This window comes from Branchiostoma floridae, chromosome 13 (genome assembly GCF_000003815.2).
Source record: "Branchiostoma floridae strain S238N-H82 chromosome 13, Bfl_VNyyK, whole genome shotgun sequence".
NCBI classification, from domain to species: Eukaryota; Metazoa; Chordata; class Leptocardii; order Amphioxiformes; family Branchiostomatidae; genus Branchiostoma; species Branchiostoma floridae.
In genome coordinates, this window is record NC_049991.1 from 1,631,678 (window position 1) to 1,649,823 (window position 18,146).

At 39.5% G+C, this 18,146-nt stretch overlaps 1 protein-coding gene across 7 annotated transcripts in view; it reads left to right on the top strand.

The window, feature by feature from the left end:
• LOC118428720 (inactive rhomboid protein 1-like) overlaps positions 1–18,146 on the top strand; it is an 81,726-nt gene that overhangs the window by 1,111 nt on the left and 62,469 nt on the right. The window lies entirely within an intron of this gene.

The following is an 18,146-nucleotide window of genomic DNA, read 5'->3' on the forward strand; positions in this document are numbered from 1 at the left end:
TCCAGTGATGTAATGCTCACTACATTAGTAGTACATACCATCCCTTTTACTTAACACTAAAATTAGTGTGTTCTGTATTGATAGTTTAAAACAAATTATGCATCAGATTCTGACCCTTTAATACCTCCCTCATGACCTAAATCAAAAGCGGCCTGCAGGCTGACTTGAGCTTCTCTTGAATAAATAAAGGTTCATTTATCTGAGAGATGCCATAGCTCAAAATTATAAGATAAGGTTTTAGTTCAAATTCAAATTATTACACCCATAGAGTGTTAATAAATTCAATTCAAGGAAGTGACAAAAATTGCTGTCTTCGCCAGATCTTGGCCAGATTGACTTTTACTAGTTTTAGAGGAAGGGTTTAAGATATCACATGTGATGCAAGTTCAATGTTGATGAATCAATTATTCTAACCGTCCCAACAATAAGGTAAAAATCATTAGATCTATTGAAATGTAAACAGCAGAGTTGATAAACTGGTTTTGTTGCAGTCTATACATACTTATTGAAAATGTATGCAGTGTCATTTTTTCCTCAATACAATTTGTATCAGGACACATCACCTATTCCCATCTTGAGGGTCGCTTGACATTGACAATTATATATAGAGCAGGAAAATGGGGTACTGGTGGACAATATCCCCCCATGTAGACCCTCCCACCCGCCTCCAGATGCAAGTATGCATGGTGATCTATTGCTTCAATTAGTACAAATATGTTTGCTATTGTTGTTGTGGTTGCTGCATTTCCATAAAATCGCAGTGAGTCATAAATTTGTCATGAGCCACCCACATAGGTCATAGGTCAAAATCCGATCTTGTGATTGTGACTCTTTGGTATCAAAAGGGAGGTCGTGTTATCTGTGAGGAAACAATGATGTAAACATGCACCTTTTCCTGGTCTGTTACATAGGAAAACAGATTTGTTGTTGATATCATTCCAGAAATAAATGTTTAGAACTAGACTGGGTGCCATCCTTGTGGGTTTTCCTTGGCTCCCATACTCACCTCTAAGGTGGGCTGCACCCAGGTTAGAAAATACCTTCTCCCTGGTGCCTAACCTGTAAAGTTATACAAATTCAGTACCAAATGGATATTTAAGCCTGCTTGTAAAGATAACACTCATAACATTGTTGAGACAGAAGCAAATACCAGTTAAAGCAATAATAACAGATATATAGATTATGGTTTGGAATGCCAACACCCAACAACCACCAAATATTAGGTTCTATACTATCATTTTAGTATAGATAATTTTCAGGAATACATCTATAGACAAACATTATGATAAATTGACAAAAAGCAATAAGAATATTTTGTGCATTGAGTCCGAGATACAAGACTGACCATCAGGCAGTCAAGAGAGTTTTGGTAGGGACCACCCTGAGCGTGACTCTGGGGTAGAGAGAAAGCTCTGTTGCCATGGAAACTATTGTCACATGACATGCAGGGATCACACATCATCCGGCTTGCTCTCCTTTCACATCATTCAAAAGCCAATATTTCCATATGTGCCAAAATATTTTATTTCACAAAGAAACAAGTCAACATTGCACAGGTACATGTAAGTCACATTTGAAATATTTGAGATGTACAGTTAGTACTGGAACAAAGGAGGTTATACATGTATATACCTCCTTGCTGGAACAACATTACATACATGTAAGTACTGCAAATGCCTTTAAATTTGCGGGGAGTTAATTTCATGGTTCAGAGAAAATAGAGTGTTTGTGATGCTTCTAAGTTTGCAGTTAAAACAAGGCGGTAGGTTGGCAGAAGACAGAGCAAGCATTTTCGTGGTGATTTTAAGTTAGCATTGAAGACGTCCTGTGAACATAGCACCACTGTGAAAATTTCAACATTTACAGTAACAACAGGGGCTTATCATGGGGATGGGGTTTTGTGCGCGTGAAAAAGTTGCGCGTGAAAACTTGCGCGTGAAAAATCTGCGCGTGAAAATATGCAAATTAGCTGATTCCCAAGGGATTCAAAAAGTTTTTGCAGTTTTATACTTAAAAGCTCAAACATGATGGCGCAAAATGGAATCAAGTATCATATTGCTGCATTCTAGAGTACAAAATCTCAAGCTGAGTGCTTTTCAAGTGATTTTTCAATGTTAAGTTTTTACGCGCAAAAAAGTTTGAAATTTGCGCGTGAAACAATCTGCTTCAAAACAAATGAAATTTAGCTTCTAGAATTTAGAAAAGCCTCAAATTGTTACATTATACAATATGAAACATCATATGTGTAATCTTTCCATGTATTTCTGTCCAATTTACTTGATTTTGAAATTTTCAAAATATGCAAATTAACCTATTCCCAAGGGATCTAAAAATCATTTTTTTTCAAACCAGAAATTTAGGTAACAGATGGGAAATTATATCATAGGTTCACATTTTTATGCCTTAGAATTCCTTGCTGCACATTTTCTGACATATTTCAGGAACTTTGTTTTTTCACGCGCAGATTTTTCACGCGCACGCCCAAATTCTTCACGCGCAGAAAACCCGTTCCCTTATCATGCCTTATCACTAAGATACTGCCTAAAGAAATAAACAAACAAGGAGAACAGATAAGGCTTCTGACCTCTTTTTATTAAGCAGATGCGCTGTGCTAGGATTACATAGAAATTCAATATTCCCATTTATCATAGCAACCTGCAAGGTCATTATTTCATTTCATATCCATGCCATATTTCATCCACGCTTATAGGTCGGGCAGCGGTCAATATATCCATTATCGACGCTGCAGGCAAGAAGTGATATGTCGGCTTTGGTTATAATCACAATGGGGAGAAATGTTTAGTATGGATGAACACAACAGGTGAAGCAATAGTCATGGTTGATCCTAGACAATGCAGGGGATTCTTTTATTGGATTTTCAATACAGTTGTCTCTGCAGGTGTATATTACAGTGTGATAAAAACGTTCGTGATATGATATCGGTTATGCTTATGGAAGTTTCTCACAGTAGAAAGTGTCCACTAATTTCATAAAGATTATATATGGGTTTAAGTAGGTTAGTACTGATGATTATATTGATAATGATATGCCAACAGGTGTCTTTCTTTATGTCATACTTCATAGCAATATGACCTGGGGGAAAGAAAGATTTACATGATGGTTTATAATCAATATTTTATTATCAATATCTACATGTACATGTATATGCCTCTGCATATATGGACTCAAATGATAACAGAAATGGTAGTTGAAAAAAAAAGGATAAATGTCTATTCTCTCCCAAAGTCTAACAAAGCTATATATAATTGTAGATGTGTCATTCTTTTGGAAAGTCCTAACTTACCTAACTGTTAAAGTACTACATGTATCTCTTATCAACAGTTAACATACAGTGTATTTGTACAGGTGTCCAAAATATGCTCTGTAAACTAACTGAAATCTGACAAAAGAAGAAAACCCCTCCATGCAAATAGGAGGTCCCACAATCTGTTCATCATAAACTATAACTTGAGAGTTGTGGGGAACTGGGGATGCTCAGATTGTTTCCGATATGGCATAACCGAGCAGGCAATTGTCTTTTATACGCTCCACAGATCTATCCATAACGCATATGTTTAGCTTTATGGAAGCACTTACCCATTCAACGGAGATCCGCTGTCGCAAAATCAATGCTGAAATGTCCGCTGTTCAAATCTGTTACATAAAGTATGCTTTCCTTCAGACAAAGGAGGCCGTTGCTGATAATACTACAACTAGATGGCAAGCAGATAATATTGAGAGAATGGAAAGGAAGTTGCTGCAATGTTTTAGGCCAAAATGCCCGCTGTTAAAATCTGTTGCATAAAGTATGCTTTCCTACCTACAAAAGAGGCTGTTGCTGATAATACTACAACTAGATGGCGGCCAGATATTAGGAGAATGGAGAGGAATTTGCTGCAATGTTTTACGCCAAAATGCCCGCTGTTAAATTCTGTTGCATAAAGTATGCTTTCCTACAAACAAAGGAGGCCGTTACTGATAATACTACAACTAGATGGCAGCCAGATATTGATAGAATGGTACGAAATTTGCTGCCATGTTTTAGGCCAAAATGCCCGCTGTTAAAATCTGTTGCATGAAGTACATCTGTATGCTTTCCTTTAGACACAGGAGGCTGTTGCTGATAATACTACAACTAGAGGGGAGCCAGATATTGAGAAGAATTTGCTACAATGTTTTAGGCCTTAGGGCATAGAAGAGAACATGACGATTGTGGACTTTCTGATTATTCTATTATAATTTATCTACAACACTCCTGCAAAGTAACAAGTAGATAATGATTAGAGAAGTATTGCTTCAATGTTGTTGTTTTTTCTTTCTAGGCATAACGTTAGATTCAGAAAAAAAACGTCAAACCATGACTTATGAATTTTGGCTGTCCGTCAAACATGTAGCCTTGTCTAATGTCCAATCTCATCCGAGCGTTGAGTTATAGATTTCGGGGGAGCAGATGCATTATCATCCTGAGTACACCGCCGATGTAATGTCTTCGGCTTGTACTGACTGTCTGACATTGACCACCCGGGCTTACGCTTGGCGGGCTGCCGTCTGAACTTGCACCCGCGTATGTTAATATGACGTGGCCTTCACACTTTTCATCTGCTCCGAATGCATTAGGCTAAAGAGTTTGGATGCCAGCCGTGTTTAGCCCGGCGCGATTCCCACCAGTTTAATCCGCCATTGTCCTTGTCGATGACCTTTCCCGCGGCCGTCCCCTAATGAAGGATGGGACGGCTCCATTAACTGCATTTAGGCGGGACGCTCTTTTCATTTTGCCGCGCGCCGACGGGACACGAGCACTGGTAATTGAATTTGAGGGCGGAGAGGTGAGCTGCGATCTGTATTTCCACTTACGTCGTATCGTTGTGAGTTAGGAGGACCATACAAGGTAGCCAGACATCATTTATTATGGAAATCTGTGCGATTTCCTATGGGTAATCTGGAGTGTGTGTGTCCTTCACTGGACCATGATATTCCTGTTTCCCCCAATAGGAAAACATATTGTTTTTGCTGGTGTGTTCTGTTTATTTCTTCTGTCATGAGCCAATCAGAGTCTAGAACTGATATTTCAAATTCGGGCATTTTTTCTTATTACAGTATCACTCAGTACAATAGGGTGAGGTTAATGGTAAAATATTGTGTGCGAGTAGCACAAAGCTACTGTTAAAACATTCTGCATTTTAGTGAAAATCTTGCCTATCTAGTCGGAAATGTAATATTTATGTACAGCTGTTACAGTAATTGACGTATCATACTAAAAGTTCTATAGCCAGAGGACATATGATTGCATTTGTTAGACATTGGAAAGAATTTGATGAGAGTACCTCTGTACGGAGACAAACTGAAATAATTGATAATTGCAAAGTGTGGTTGCAACTTGCATGCTATGGTGCTTTTCACTCAACAGTACTAATAACAGCAGTTTAGAAGAATATTGAGTTCTGCAGGGATTCCATTTTCCCAGCAATATTCCAGGTAACAATCTAAAGTAGAGATGACATTTTCCTACACGTTCGGGATGACACGCAATACCTTATGTCAGCTCGATGTCTGTTACAATATCGTTCACGCGTCACGTTTTCATTACGTGTCAAATCTTCGCATGGCGTATGTTGCAGAGCGTGTTAGCTTCATTTTGGTGTCCTAGAAAGTTGCTTTCTCCAATAACACTGTCTCGTGACGTTTGAACTGATTTTTATTATAGAACGATCAATAACTTTGAGATTACTGAAGTTCAGTCTATTAATATTATTATCAGTTAAAGGTTTAATGTGAGGAAATAAAGTGTTGTTGTTAACCAGGTTTTACTAGAAATAGATTATTGAGTTACTTTACAGCCAGCTACTACTGTCCCTTGGGGTTTTAACCCTTAACAAGATATTTGTACTATACTCATATTGGCAGGGATATTGTAATTTTACAGTAGTAATTTCAGCAAATAATTGCATAGTAAAACATGGTAATAGTAATATAGGAATAAATGTATTATTTAATATTTTGTCAATAGCATATCAGGGATATGGCATGATAGGGAGATACCACTCTACCTATCTCTACATATAATTGTAGTACTCATATTGGCAGGGATATTGTAATTTTACAGTAGCAATTTTAGCAAATAGATGGTATCATAACCCTGGTAATAATACTTTTGGAATCTTGATAATATTTTGTCAATAGCATATCAGGGATATTGCATTGGGAGATACCACCCTACCTATCTCTAGAGACAATATTGGCAGGGATATTGTAATTTTACAGTAGCAATTTTAGCAAATAGATTGTATCATAAACCCTGGTAGTAGTAATTTTGGGATCGTAATAATATTTTGTCAATAGCATATCAGGGATATAGCATTGGGAGATACCACTCTAGCTATATCTCTAGAGATAATTGTACTAGTCAAATTGGCAGGGATATTGAAATTTTACAGTTGCAATTCTAGCAAATAGATTGTATCACAAACCCTAGTAATAGTACTTTAGGAATCGTAATAATATTTTGTCAATAGCATATCAGGGATATGGCATTGGGAGATACCACTCTACACCCCCCCCCCCACACACAAATGTTTTATTGAAAAGGTGATCATAGGGGAAATGTCATGAGAAGGGCAGGGTTTTGTCTCTGTTAGGAGGGGAATTGTAGCAATCTTGTAACAGTAAAAAGGTTAGAGTTCTGACTTGATGTTAGACATGGATGTGATGATGCGTTGGCACGGTGCCAGAGTCTTAGGCCTAGGAAAAAATTATTGTGTTTCCTGTTCCCTACCTACCCTAGAAAAACCTGCCGACCCTGGACTTTCTGGGTAAGGGCAGTGGAGTCACATGGCCTCCAGTTATAATTCTTATTCAGCCTGCTTCCTATTGACTCACTGCTTGTCCTATCTTATGAAGGATAAATGTCAGTTTTATTCACAAAATCGAATTTTGACATTGAAAGACGAGTGTCTTCAGGCATTTCAGTTTATTTTGTTCAACTGTATTGTAATATGTAACACTAGACTCCAGTTTGGGCCAGCCTAAAAAAATTACAAGAAAAAAAGGCAATTCCTACCTACCGACCCTAATTTTTTGTAATAATAAATGTATCTATTATGCACAGAATTAAAAGTTTGACATTGAATGACAAGTGTCCTTATGCATTTCAGTTTACTTTGTTCAAATGTATTGTAATATGTGTCACTAGAGTTTGGGCCAGCCTAAAAAAATTATATGAAAAAAAAGAAGATACCTACCGACCCTAATTTTTTCAGGACTGAAACAGGAAACACAACTGTTACATTTCTTTCCCTAGGCCTGGGTGATGGTAGAGGAAATGTGAACACAATAGCAATAGGCAGATCTAGAAGAGGAAGGATTTGTGGAGGTTGCAACCCGGCCTTTTCATGCCCAAATACGTATTTTGGCAAAGGTTATAAAGCTGTAGATGCCGAGATAGATGCTGAGTAGTGCAGGGATTGAATCTGGCCATTTATACTGATGGAGTAGCAACGATTGTAATTTGTGAACGATGTACATGTAGCAAACTATAGCATGCAAAGTGTGTTCAATTTGATTTAGACCATGCAGTTTGAAGTGTGAATAGAAAGAAGTACACGTACATCATGTCCAAAGCCGTGGAAAAGTAATATTTCTGGTTGCCTGTCTGCCCCGAGTAAAAACCTGCTCACACTGGTGGTTTTTAGGGGTGTGCTGCCTGCAAGGGACAAAGAATTTTCCATATGACCTCTCATTGAATGATTGATGAAATTAACCAAAAGATGTCTGTCTGTCTGTGTGTCTATCTGATAACTTGAGAGGGCCCAAGTGTATTGTGTCCATATTTGGTAATGTAGGTAGGTCTTGATGACACTAGAAATAATTAGATTTTGGGCCCCCTAGCAACTTTCTAACGTACTACAGCAGAATTTTTTTACTTTCATGTTAAGGGCATGATATGGTCGTGATTTTCTGTTGGTAGCTATCTCTTGTTTCAAACTGAAAACACAGTGCATCTCAGTTTTAATTTGTTGGATTACTCTGGTAGTAGTCTTGGTGAAAAAAATTAAAGATTGGATAAAAGAAAGTCCCTACCTAAGGGCCATAATTTTTTTGGACCATATTCATAAGCACAGTATTGATTTTCCTAGGCCTATTAAAGTTATATTTCAAGGGCATTTTTTCGGTTATTAACTTTCCAAAAATACAGCTCATTAGAATTCAGTAATGTCCAGATATCAGCAATTATTGTGATAAAGAAATTAGTGCATGAAGGATTTACAAGAAGTTGAATACAGTAATTTTTCTACCTGAAATGTCAAATACTTCCCACTATTGTAAAAGCGAAAAAGGGCGGATGTGCCCTTTCCGTCTACATAGAGGTCAAAGTCGTGTAGGGAGGATGATCAGTTGTTAGCATGTCAATCGGCTGAAGGACCATACAGCTCCTGGCACGGCTGATAACACCCACTACGTGCCGCACAGCACTCATTGGCATCGCATCAAACTACAGAACAAGAAGCACAATGCACTCAGAATCATAAAGAACCTGCCACCCTCGCCGAGACAACCTAAGTAATTAGCTCTACTGCTGTATCAGTGCCGTTATTGCCTTGGCTGGGTGATCTTGGTTGGAAAGGGATGCACGATGACCGTAGCACGATTGATCAACATTTGTTCTCTAAACCGCTCGGAACGTCGCTGTACAATAGCGTCGTAAAAGTTAAAGCGTTGAAAGAGGTTGGCCTTTAGTCCCAGCGAAATAGGATCTATAGAAGTACTACAGATGTATGTAGTAGCCATTCAGACCTGCTTAAGATTGGTTAGGGCATACCATCATGCAATTCTAATGCCACCAATGAAGGTTGTCTTTTATTAATAGGCACATGGGCAAAATTGTAGCGGGCCACCCATGGCACAACCCTTCATACCAACTTTTTATGTGGCCTTACGATATCTACATATACAGTTAAGGCCTAAACTTGAGGCTTCGTCCTTTGGGGTACTCATGTACCCCTTCACCATCACATGACCCTTTTTTCATTTCTAGACCAGACCAGTGATGGTTAACTGACATGCATGGGACAGTTATTATAATTAACCGACAAGCGATTCGAATCTCTAAACGACACCAGTCTACAGGCTGTAGTACAGCAGGCCTAAGTTACTCAGTAGATATACATTACATTGTACTATTATTATGCAATTCAGCACAGTATAGAAGTCGAGGGTTTATATAGAGTAAATACAGAGACATTCAAGCTTTCCTCCCTGCCCAATACTTTAATTTATGATGTCCCCTTGATACATTTTAAAATCTGAGAACTAAGGAAATAAATTGAAGACAAAATGATAAATTACAACCTTGGAAGTTGAAAGGATTTGCCACATGGAATACTGTCATTATGCCTGTCAACTTGACTAACTGTCGGAGATAATGTCTTAATTAAAGCCAGTAGGAGTGGAGAATTGCTGGAAGCTGTTGGCTCCTAACGTCTTAGTACTTAATAATCCCAGAGCTGTTGAGCTAACGGAAGAACGATGACATTCAACTGTAGACAAACTCTGATAATCGATTAGCCAGAGGCGTAAATGACAAATTAGGCAGTGAACTTATCTGGGGTAATTGCACATCAGTATTTTCCATCAACCTGACAGGGATGGGCAATTATTTGCTTCTTAGGGGGCCTTGGAAAGTTATTAAAATGAGGAGAAATTGATTGTTAGTAAGTCTGATATGTTATGAATTTCTAGATATTATTTCAAGGAGCAAGTTTCTTTACTATGATCAAAGTAAAGTACTCAAATAAAATAAAATACTATGCAATAATTTTTGGTCAATGGTCAGAACCCTATAATTAGAATGGTACGTTCCTCACGTTGTTGTCATTAATAAAATAATTCGATCTGAAGGATAGAATCCTCGGATTATCGTCTGATTTTTCTTAAAGATTACAGGAAGTATGGAGTGATACGTCTTTTCCTTTATTGGATTTCCTGGGGAAAATGATGGGGTGTTTGCGTTGGCACCGGAATTGGTATGGTAGGTTGGAAGGTGTGTTCATTTGTCATGGCCGATGGTCACTGCACTGAACAGCGGTACCACTCCATTATTCATCCCGTGGCATTACCCGGGGTATCGGAATCCCGCTGAAAAATTATCGGCAGGCATGAATTCTGGGGATGCAATTTTCCGAAGGTATGGACATTCGTGTCCATAACAGCAGATGTCATTGATTGGTCATTACTCAGAGAAATGTTTGACTGTGGTTTTGCCCCTGTACAGACCCCCCTCCCCTCCTAGCTCACATTACCGCTGAAAAATTATCGGCAGGCATGAATTCTGGGGACCCAATTTTCGTATGGTATGGACATTCGTGTCCATAACAGCAGATGTCATTGATCGGTCATTACTCAGAGAAATGTTTGACTGTGGTTTTGCCCCTGTCAGACCCCCCTCCCCTCCTAGCTCACACTACACCCCTCGGTTTTACACAGAGTGGTGTCTAATTATAATGGCCGGGTCGGGGGTATGCAGATGAGCAAACGGTGATCTGCAAACAGGATGTGCGGTGATCATCACTCAGAAATATCCGACTGCCCCTCTACAGACCCCCTACCCTCCTAGCTGACATTGCACCTCTAGGTTTTACACAGAGTGGTGTCTAATTACAATGGCCAGGTCGGGCGTATGCAGATGAGCAAACAGTGCGTACTTGAGTGGCGGGGGAAGCGTGTTTGCTCACGCGGTCCTGTCGACACGGATTCCCCGGGCAGGGTCACCTCATTTCATCATGATCCATGTACGAACCGCGGGCAAGAATCGCTCAGCTCAAGTACCCTGTCCTCATATATGTGCTTCGTAACGGTCCCTTAACGCTAAGGTGTATATTGAGCCGACAGAGATCTCCAAGCCACCTGCTTACAGAGTCCTGTTTAGTGGAGTGGTGAGTCGGATTTTGTCTATCGTTATCTTACCAGGTGTTTTAATGTTATTGTAGTATTTAGGGATTATTACTTATAAGTTGACAGTGGTATCTACATATTTTATCTCAATAGTGAACGGCTGTATAAAGGAATATTTTTATCTGGGGAAAGAGAGCATTTTGATCAGGAATGCTCTTTGCCAGTTGGAGTGAAATTAGCGTTTATAAAGGCTATCTTCCCAGGTGCTTTAAGTAAAATTGATCTGGTATTTACATATTTTATCTTAATAGGGAAAGGTTGTATAAGGGAATTTTTTATCTGGGGAAAGAAAGCATTTTGATCAGGAATGCTCTTTGCCAGTTGGAGTGAAATTAGCGTTTATAAACTTAAGGCTATCTTCCCAGGTGCTTTAAGTAAAATTGATCTGGTATTTACATATTTTATCTTAATAGGGAAAGGTTGTATAAGGGAATTTTTTATCTGGGGAAAGAAAGCATTTTGATTAGGAATGTTCTTTGCCAGTTGGAGTGAAATTAGCGTTTATGAAGGCTAAAAGAATAATGTAGATGTAATTTTATCATTCTCTCAGTCGTTCATTTAATGCACTTCTCTTTGATCAAATTTATCTTTTCTAGGCCATAGCTTTGCCTCAAACTAAACCTTACTAAAATGAAGAGTAATAAAATTTGCAATTACAATCAGCGTATCAAATTGCCCTAATAAACGTCGTCCCTTGGTATTTAGATCACGCTGAAATTCAGAAGTCAAATCTTCTCATTTACATAGGAAAACAATGAAAGCCCCGAGATCATCATTCCTTCATAATTCAATAAAGATATCCCAGGTCGATATCATAACCGTATTACTTCTCAATTAGGTACCCCGATATAGCAGAAATTTCATATTCTAGAATCTAACAATTGTAATTTTCTTGTAATCTTTTTTGCCCCCATCTCAGTCTTCAAACTGGTAGTCTAAATCTCTTAGGGATTTCTTTGTATCGAAATCCTTAAAGCTGGCCATAGCGATTGCAGCTTGCCAGTGTTGCTTATCAGTTATCTACAAATTATAGAAATGCAGCACTCGATGGTAATCAGGTGGTGAGAGTGAAGAGGTCAGAGGTCACCAGGAGCTGGAGGCCATCAATGCTGATGGTGTCCCAAGCCTATTATCTCTATAGGCCCAATAATCAATACAGTTACATTTTATCGTACCCCCTCTAAGGACCAATGGTATGTAAGATTGTGCTGGTTTTAAAGAGAGCGGATGGAATTTACTTATTCGTGCTGATGCTAAATATTTAGAGCTGCTAAATGAAAAGATGGAAGGATCTTCTTTAAACCTCGTAGTTAAGTATCACATGTCACTAAGGTCACATTTCAGCTGGAATTCGATGATGAATTATTTAGTTGCGAAAATGTATAAGGGATTCTTCTATTTTTATCAGAAGCTGGCGTATGCAGTCCCTTCCGGACGGAACAATGGTCTAAACTTATTCTTAGACCACGTTTGTTATGTTGTATTTGTGTGCGAAATCTTCCTTGATTTACCTCCTTGGTTTGCGTGGTCCTCACGACAGGTTGTTTGAAATGGGACCTCTAGACATTAGGCAAATACCGCTATCTGGTAACCAATCAATAAAGGAAGGGTGAAGGACTGACTTGTTGCAAGGTAATGCAAACGAGAGAAAAGGAACTGAAAAAACAAACTTTTTTACTATTTTTAGCCAGTTTTTGTCGCTTTCGGGAAAACTGTAATGTAAGGCTACATATACCTACATCTACACTGTAAATGTAATTGATATTTATTGATGGGCATATCAATCTTGTGAAGGTTCCACAATTAGCTGCGATACCATTTCCTAGACTAGAATAGAATGATTATTATGATAGATGTCTTCATTTGAAATGATTTGATAGATCTACGATGTGGGATTCCTATACAACAGTCCTTGGGATGCATTTAAAAAGACAGAAAAAGGCATGTTTTTGCGGTGGTTTAGAGTTAACCACAAAATTGCAAACATAAAACCAGGTCGGGAACTTAAATGCATAAGTTTCAGTGTTATGAATACAATTTCCTATTTTCAATAAAACAATGATAAACATATTACGTCTGATAGTGATATAATGTTGTGGTCACCAGAAAAAGACATTGAATGCAACATATAACCAATATTATGTCATGCATATGCCTAGGCAGTGATAATGTTCAAGTACAGTGTTCTGCACAGGGTGATAACTTGGTTTATCACACGGGGTTCACTACAGTACAGCCTCCGGGTTTTTCAGCATCGTGTTTCGTGATCACGCAAGTCGCCCCGCGTGTTCACGCAAGTCGCCCCGCGTGATGAGGCGATCGCCCCGCGTGATTATGGGTGACGTCTTGCGCGGCACACGCGTGACAACAATCGTGCGTGACAACACGCAAGGTGTAAAAACGTGGTGTGAGACCGTCTAGGCCAGCCCTTCCTGAACTCTGCCGAGGACCCGTGCGTCTTTAACGTCCCTTGGGGCGAACTGTTGCGTCAGTGGGAAGCCGCTTTAGATACTACATTTTACGCAACGATTGTGTAGCGCAAAAAGATAAAATTACGTAACAAAGTAACGGGTAGAGTAGCTGCCCATCTAAGGCTGCACAACTGTCGATTTTTTCATTGAAATAATGGCTAGATTATATAAGAAATTAGACGAGTGGAGACAACAAGTTGCAGACAACTGGTGCAATAGCGGCACGTATCGCCTCGGCCCGGAGAGCCTTCTCTCTTATCTCACCGATCTCGAATAAAACCTCGTATACGTTTACCAGAAAATTCCCTAAAGTTTGAAATATGACCCTGCAAATTGACCGACAGTGTGGTGTTTTAGACATCGTGTTTAGAAGCGGCAAATACTTTACAAGTACGCTGCAATACACAGTGATTAAAACACGAACAGAATGCCGGCCCTTTTGATCGACATCGGTACTTTCGGTCTGCTTTCGGTGTCGGCTAACGAGCCTGTCTACTTACGAGGTACATGTACCAAGATTTTTTTCTAACTAGGAGGAAAGCCGACGGACATATTTTCATAAGTTGGATCCTTCTTTCTTGAATGTCTGTAATTATGTGGGCGAAGCCACACATATAGTTTTCTTACAAGTATTTCACCGGAAATCAGAAACAAATGGAAGCCTCCATGTACTCCATGTTTCAAGCTTTTTGATTGGCCTAAAGTCGCACTTTCTCGGTTGTACGTCAGAGGTGAACCTATCAACGCGCAGGACACAATCGGCATCCATTTTGATAATAGCCAATCAAAACTCAGAAAAATGGAAGCTGTTAGCAAATACTCCGCGTTCCCAGCTTTTTGATTGGCCTAAATTCAGACTGTCTCGGGTGTACGTCAGAGCTGGACCTATCAACGCAGAGAACACAAAATGTCATTCGGCATCCAGTTTTATAATAGCAGCTGAGACGCGGCAGTAAATCGGCCATGCATTCGACCAAACAGGCGCTCAAGGAAGAAGTTGCCCGCCACGGAATGAACAAGATTAATAAATTTGCACAGAAAAACATTATCTTCAGAAAATGGGACCTTGGAATCTTGCAAATTAAACAGTGAACGGACGTGTTCAAGCTACGCATTGCATTTGTATACATGTTACCTGTTAAAATGCCAGTAATAACGTTACGGCAAGCTTGGCCGAATGGCTAAAGCACCAGCCACGATAGCGCTTTTTTCGCTAGGTCAACCCTGGTTCGATTCCGGGCGGGAACAACTTTCTTTTAGTTGTCCTTTTTTTTTTTTCTTTTTTGATATTTACAACAATTTTATCTTGCAAACAGAGCATCGTTCAGTTTACACGCCTTTTTATTTATTTTTTAATTGCCCTCAAAAGACGGCGTTTAAACGGTCGGACGGTCCATGTGGGGAGGGGGGCTCGTCAACGCCTCGGACCATACCGGCCGCGGCAGCCAAATACTGTATCGTCGATGTCTGTCGCCTGCGGCGTTAAGTCAAATTTGGAATGGAGGCTACGGTACGGTACCGGACCTGAACCTGATCATGAATTTCAGCTTTATAATTGCTACACAGCACAACCCGTGACGTCAGGTAAAGGCCGAGAATAGGGGTGAACCGAGAATACGGGGCACCTAATGGCAATTACTATTGTGTGTAAGGTAGTTTGACTTAAACTTCAAAAAAAAGGCCACGGGAAAGACTTGCTGCATTTTCGCGAAAATGTTGTCATTCTAGTTGTTTCTTTTCTTGCGATTTTTCCTTTCTTTTCCCTTCGCCCACATCCTGCATTTTTTCAAAAATGTTGCCTTTCTAGTTTAGTTAATTATACCGACCTCGATGAGTAGAGGAAACAGTTAATTGTCACAAATAAACACTGTGCCGGAATGTTCAGTTCTCCCAACGCTGCATCACCCGACGGCCGTGCGTTGAAGATAAGGTTACGTTTGTCTATGCCGCCGAAACTCGAGAAGTTCCGATCAAAAGAGATTGCGACACGTAAGTAGCGTCATTCGCTATACATTTCTTTCACTATTACGTGTATCTAGGAGAGCCCACTTTACTGACGGTACCGTGTCAAGAGAGTCTAGCAAAGGTAAATCTTAACGAGATAATTTTTTGTATTGTACTTGCCACCCAAGACGATCATTTTATACACTTACGAACAATTCCTTTTAATCATCCGTGAAAACTCGCACGCCGACTAGAACAAAGAACAAAGAAACACGCCCCTGTAGTTTCCAGAATTACACATACATATGACATAATGATCATGCATGAAACTTTAACCTATCGACGATATATCTCCAAGATTATTCAAAGACCAGTGACAGAACCTCGTTTATATGCAACAAGTATCAAGTTTTTTTGTTGTTTTTTTGCTGTCAGTATTCTTCGTCTCTGATTGGTTGTCGAAAATGATTGAATTTTCGTCCCGCGAAACTTCAGACAGCCCGGCGCCGGGCGGCAAAACTTCAAACAGCCGCGATATGTCAATCAAGACCACGTCCGTGAGAAAGTGTATGTTTCTTGAGTTGCGGTTTTGGCGAAACACTATCAAAATGCAGAACCTATATTTCATTTTTATCCGGATCATAGACTATCCTCATTATTTCATGTTAGATTTAAAGCCCTCAAATTCTAAGTAAATTGCAGTTTGGAAAGTTGTACCCACAGAAAAGTTGTTCAGATGGCATTCATGTTTGTATACACGTGAGGTACATTTTGTACGTGCGGGTCCAATCTTTTCAGCTTGCGCTGTTCTTTACATTTTGCCGTATTTTTCTGTGTTTCGTGGATATATATAAATTGAATATATGAGGACATGAATTGGCTATTTACACGCATGAAGTGACCACTAATGTTTCTATATACATACATTTCTATATAATATAAACGACATACATGTACATGTAATATGAATAAAGGATATTGTGTTTGATCATAACTTACTATTTCTAGATACACTGACGTTCCTGGTTAGACATCGATAGCTACTTTTCTACGCTAGTAAAGTAGAATTCAGGTTTCCATCCGCCGGTTTCCTTGACACTGCTGAACGTCACGGTTGCAACTTGGCATGAAGACCTACCTGGATTCAGGTTTCCATCCGCCGGTTTCTTTGACACACTGCTGATCGTCACGGTTGCAACTCGGCCAACAAAACCTACCTGTTCCTGAGTTCTTGTGTCGGAACACCGCCATCAGACGATCCGGGTCGTCAGTCAGACGACGGACGCAACCATACTCAAGGGCATACTGGTATATTAAACCTAATGTGTTTTTATTCTATGTGTTAATTGTGTTTTGTCTGCGTATCTGTTCAATCTTATATCTGTGTATCTGTTTTAACAAAGTTGTGTTGGTGCCACTAATATTACCTCTACTGTATACATTAAAGATAGAGGTTTCTAGGCTAGGAAAGTAGGATTCAGGTTTCCATCCGCCGGTTTCCTTGACACACTGCTGATCGTCACGGTTGCAACTTGGCCAACAAAACCTACCTGTTCCTGGCGCAGCTCTTGTGTCGGAACACCGCCATCGCACGATACGGGTCGTCAGTCAGTCGGCGGACGCAACCATACTCAAGAGCATACTAGTATATTAAACCTAATGTGTTTTTATTCTATGTGTTAATCGTGTTTTGTCTGCGTATCTGTTCAAACTTATATCTGTTCTAACAAGGTTGTGTTGGCGTCACTAACATTTCTTCTACTATGTAACGTTTCTATATAACTTTCTAACATGTTTGAGTCAGTTTAGCTACAACTGTTATGGGCTGTTCAAGGAAGTTCACTCTTTTACACATACAGACATACTCGGACTGTTTGTCACTCTTTTACACATACTCGGACTGTTTGTCACTCTTTTACACATACTCGGACTGTTTGTCACTCTTTTACACATACTCGGACTGTTTGTCACTCTTTTACACATACTCGGACTGTTTGTCACTCTTTTACACATACTCGGACTGTTTGTCACTCTTTTACACATACTCGGACTGTTTGTCAGCAACACGTATATATCTGATCGAGATACTACGAAGAGAGTTTGGGCCGATATTTATGTGAATACGTAAATGGATATAAACGACGTCACGACATATTACTGCCCTTGGAACATGAAAGGTAAGTTTAATACCGATCTGATCGATCGTCATTCGGCAGCTTCTACACCGTCAGGATCGACCATCATCTGTTCCGTATGTTGGAAATACGGTAGGTTGTTCATTTTATTAAATATGTCAGTGTATGAATAAATTTGATACATTTTTTTAACAACAACAAAGGGGACATATAGTACATTACTATGGTGTAGTACACAGTAGTGCCGCACTCAAGCAGACTGGCTTATATTAACGGCACCACTGGGCAAAACATTAAGAAAGCATTCTCAATTCTTTGATCGTGGCTACATTGGCTTGAACCGGTAGCGTAATGAGTTCGATATTCATTGATCATCCACCCCTGTAACATTGCCACGAACATAGTTCAAATATGATCTACGCTACCGATATACAGTCTACAAAGTATTTCAGTTAGTCTGTTTTAGACACTGTTGTTAATACAAATGAAGAAGAAAAAATTAGACAAACCAAGAAGAAATAGCCACATACTAAACACGGGGCTAGTGCAGAGAAGAAAATTCACGCAGAATATTGTAACAGTCATCGTGGCCTCCTTCTGTGGGAACATAGTTTCAAAGAAGCCGCTCCTTGCCGCACATGTGTCAATC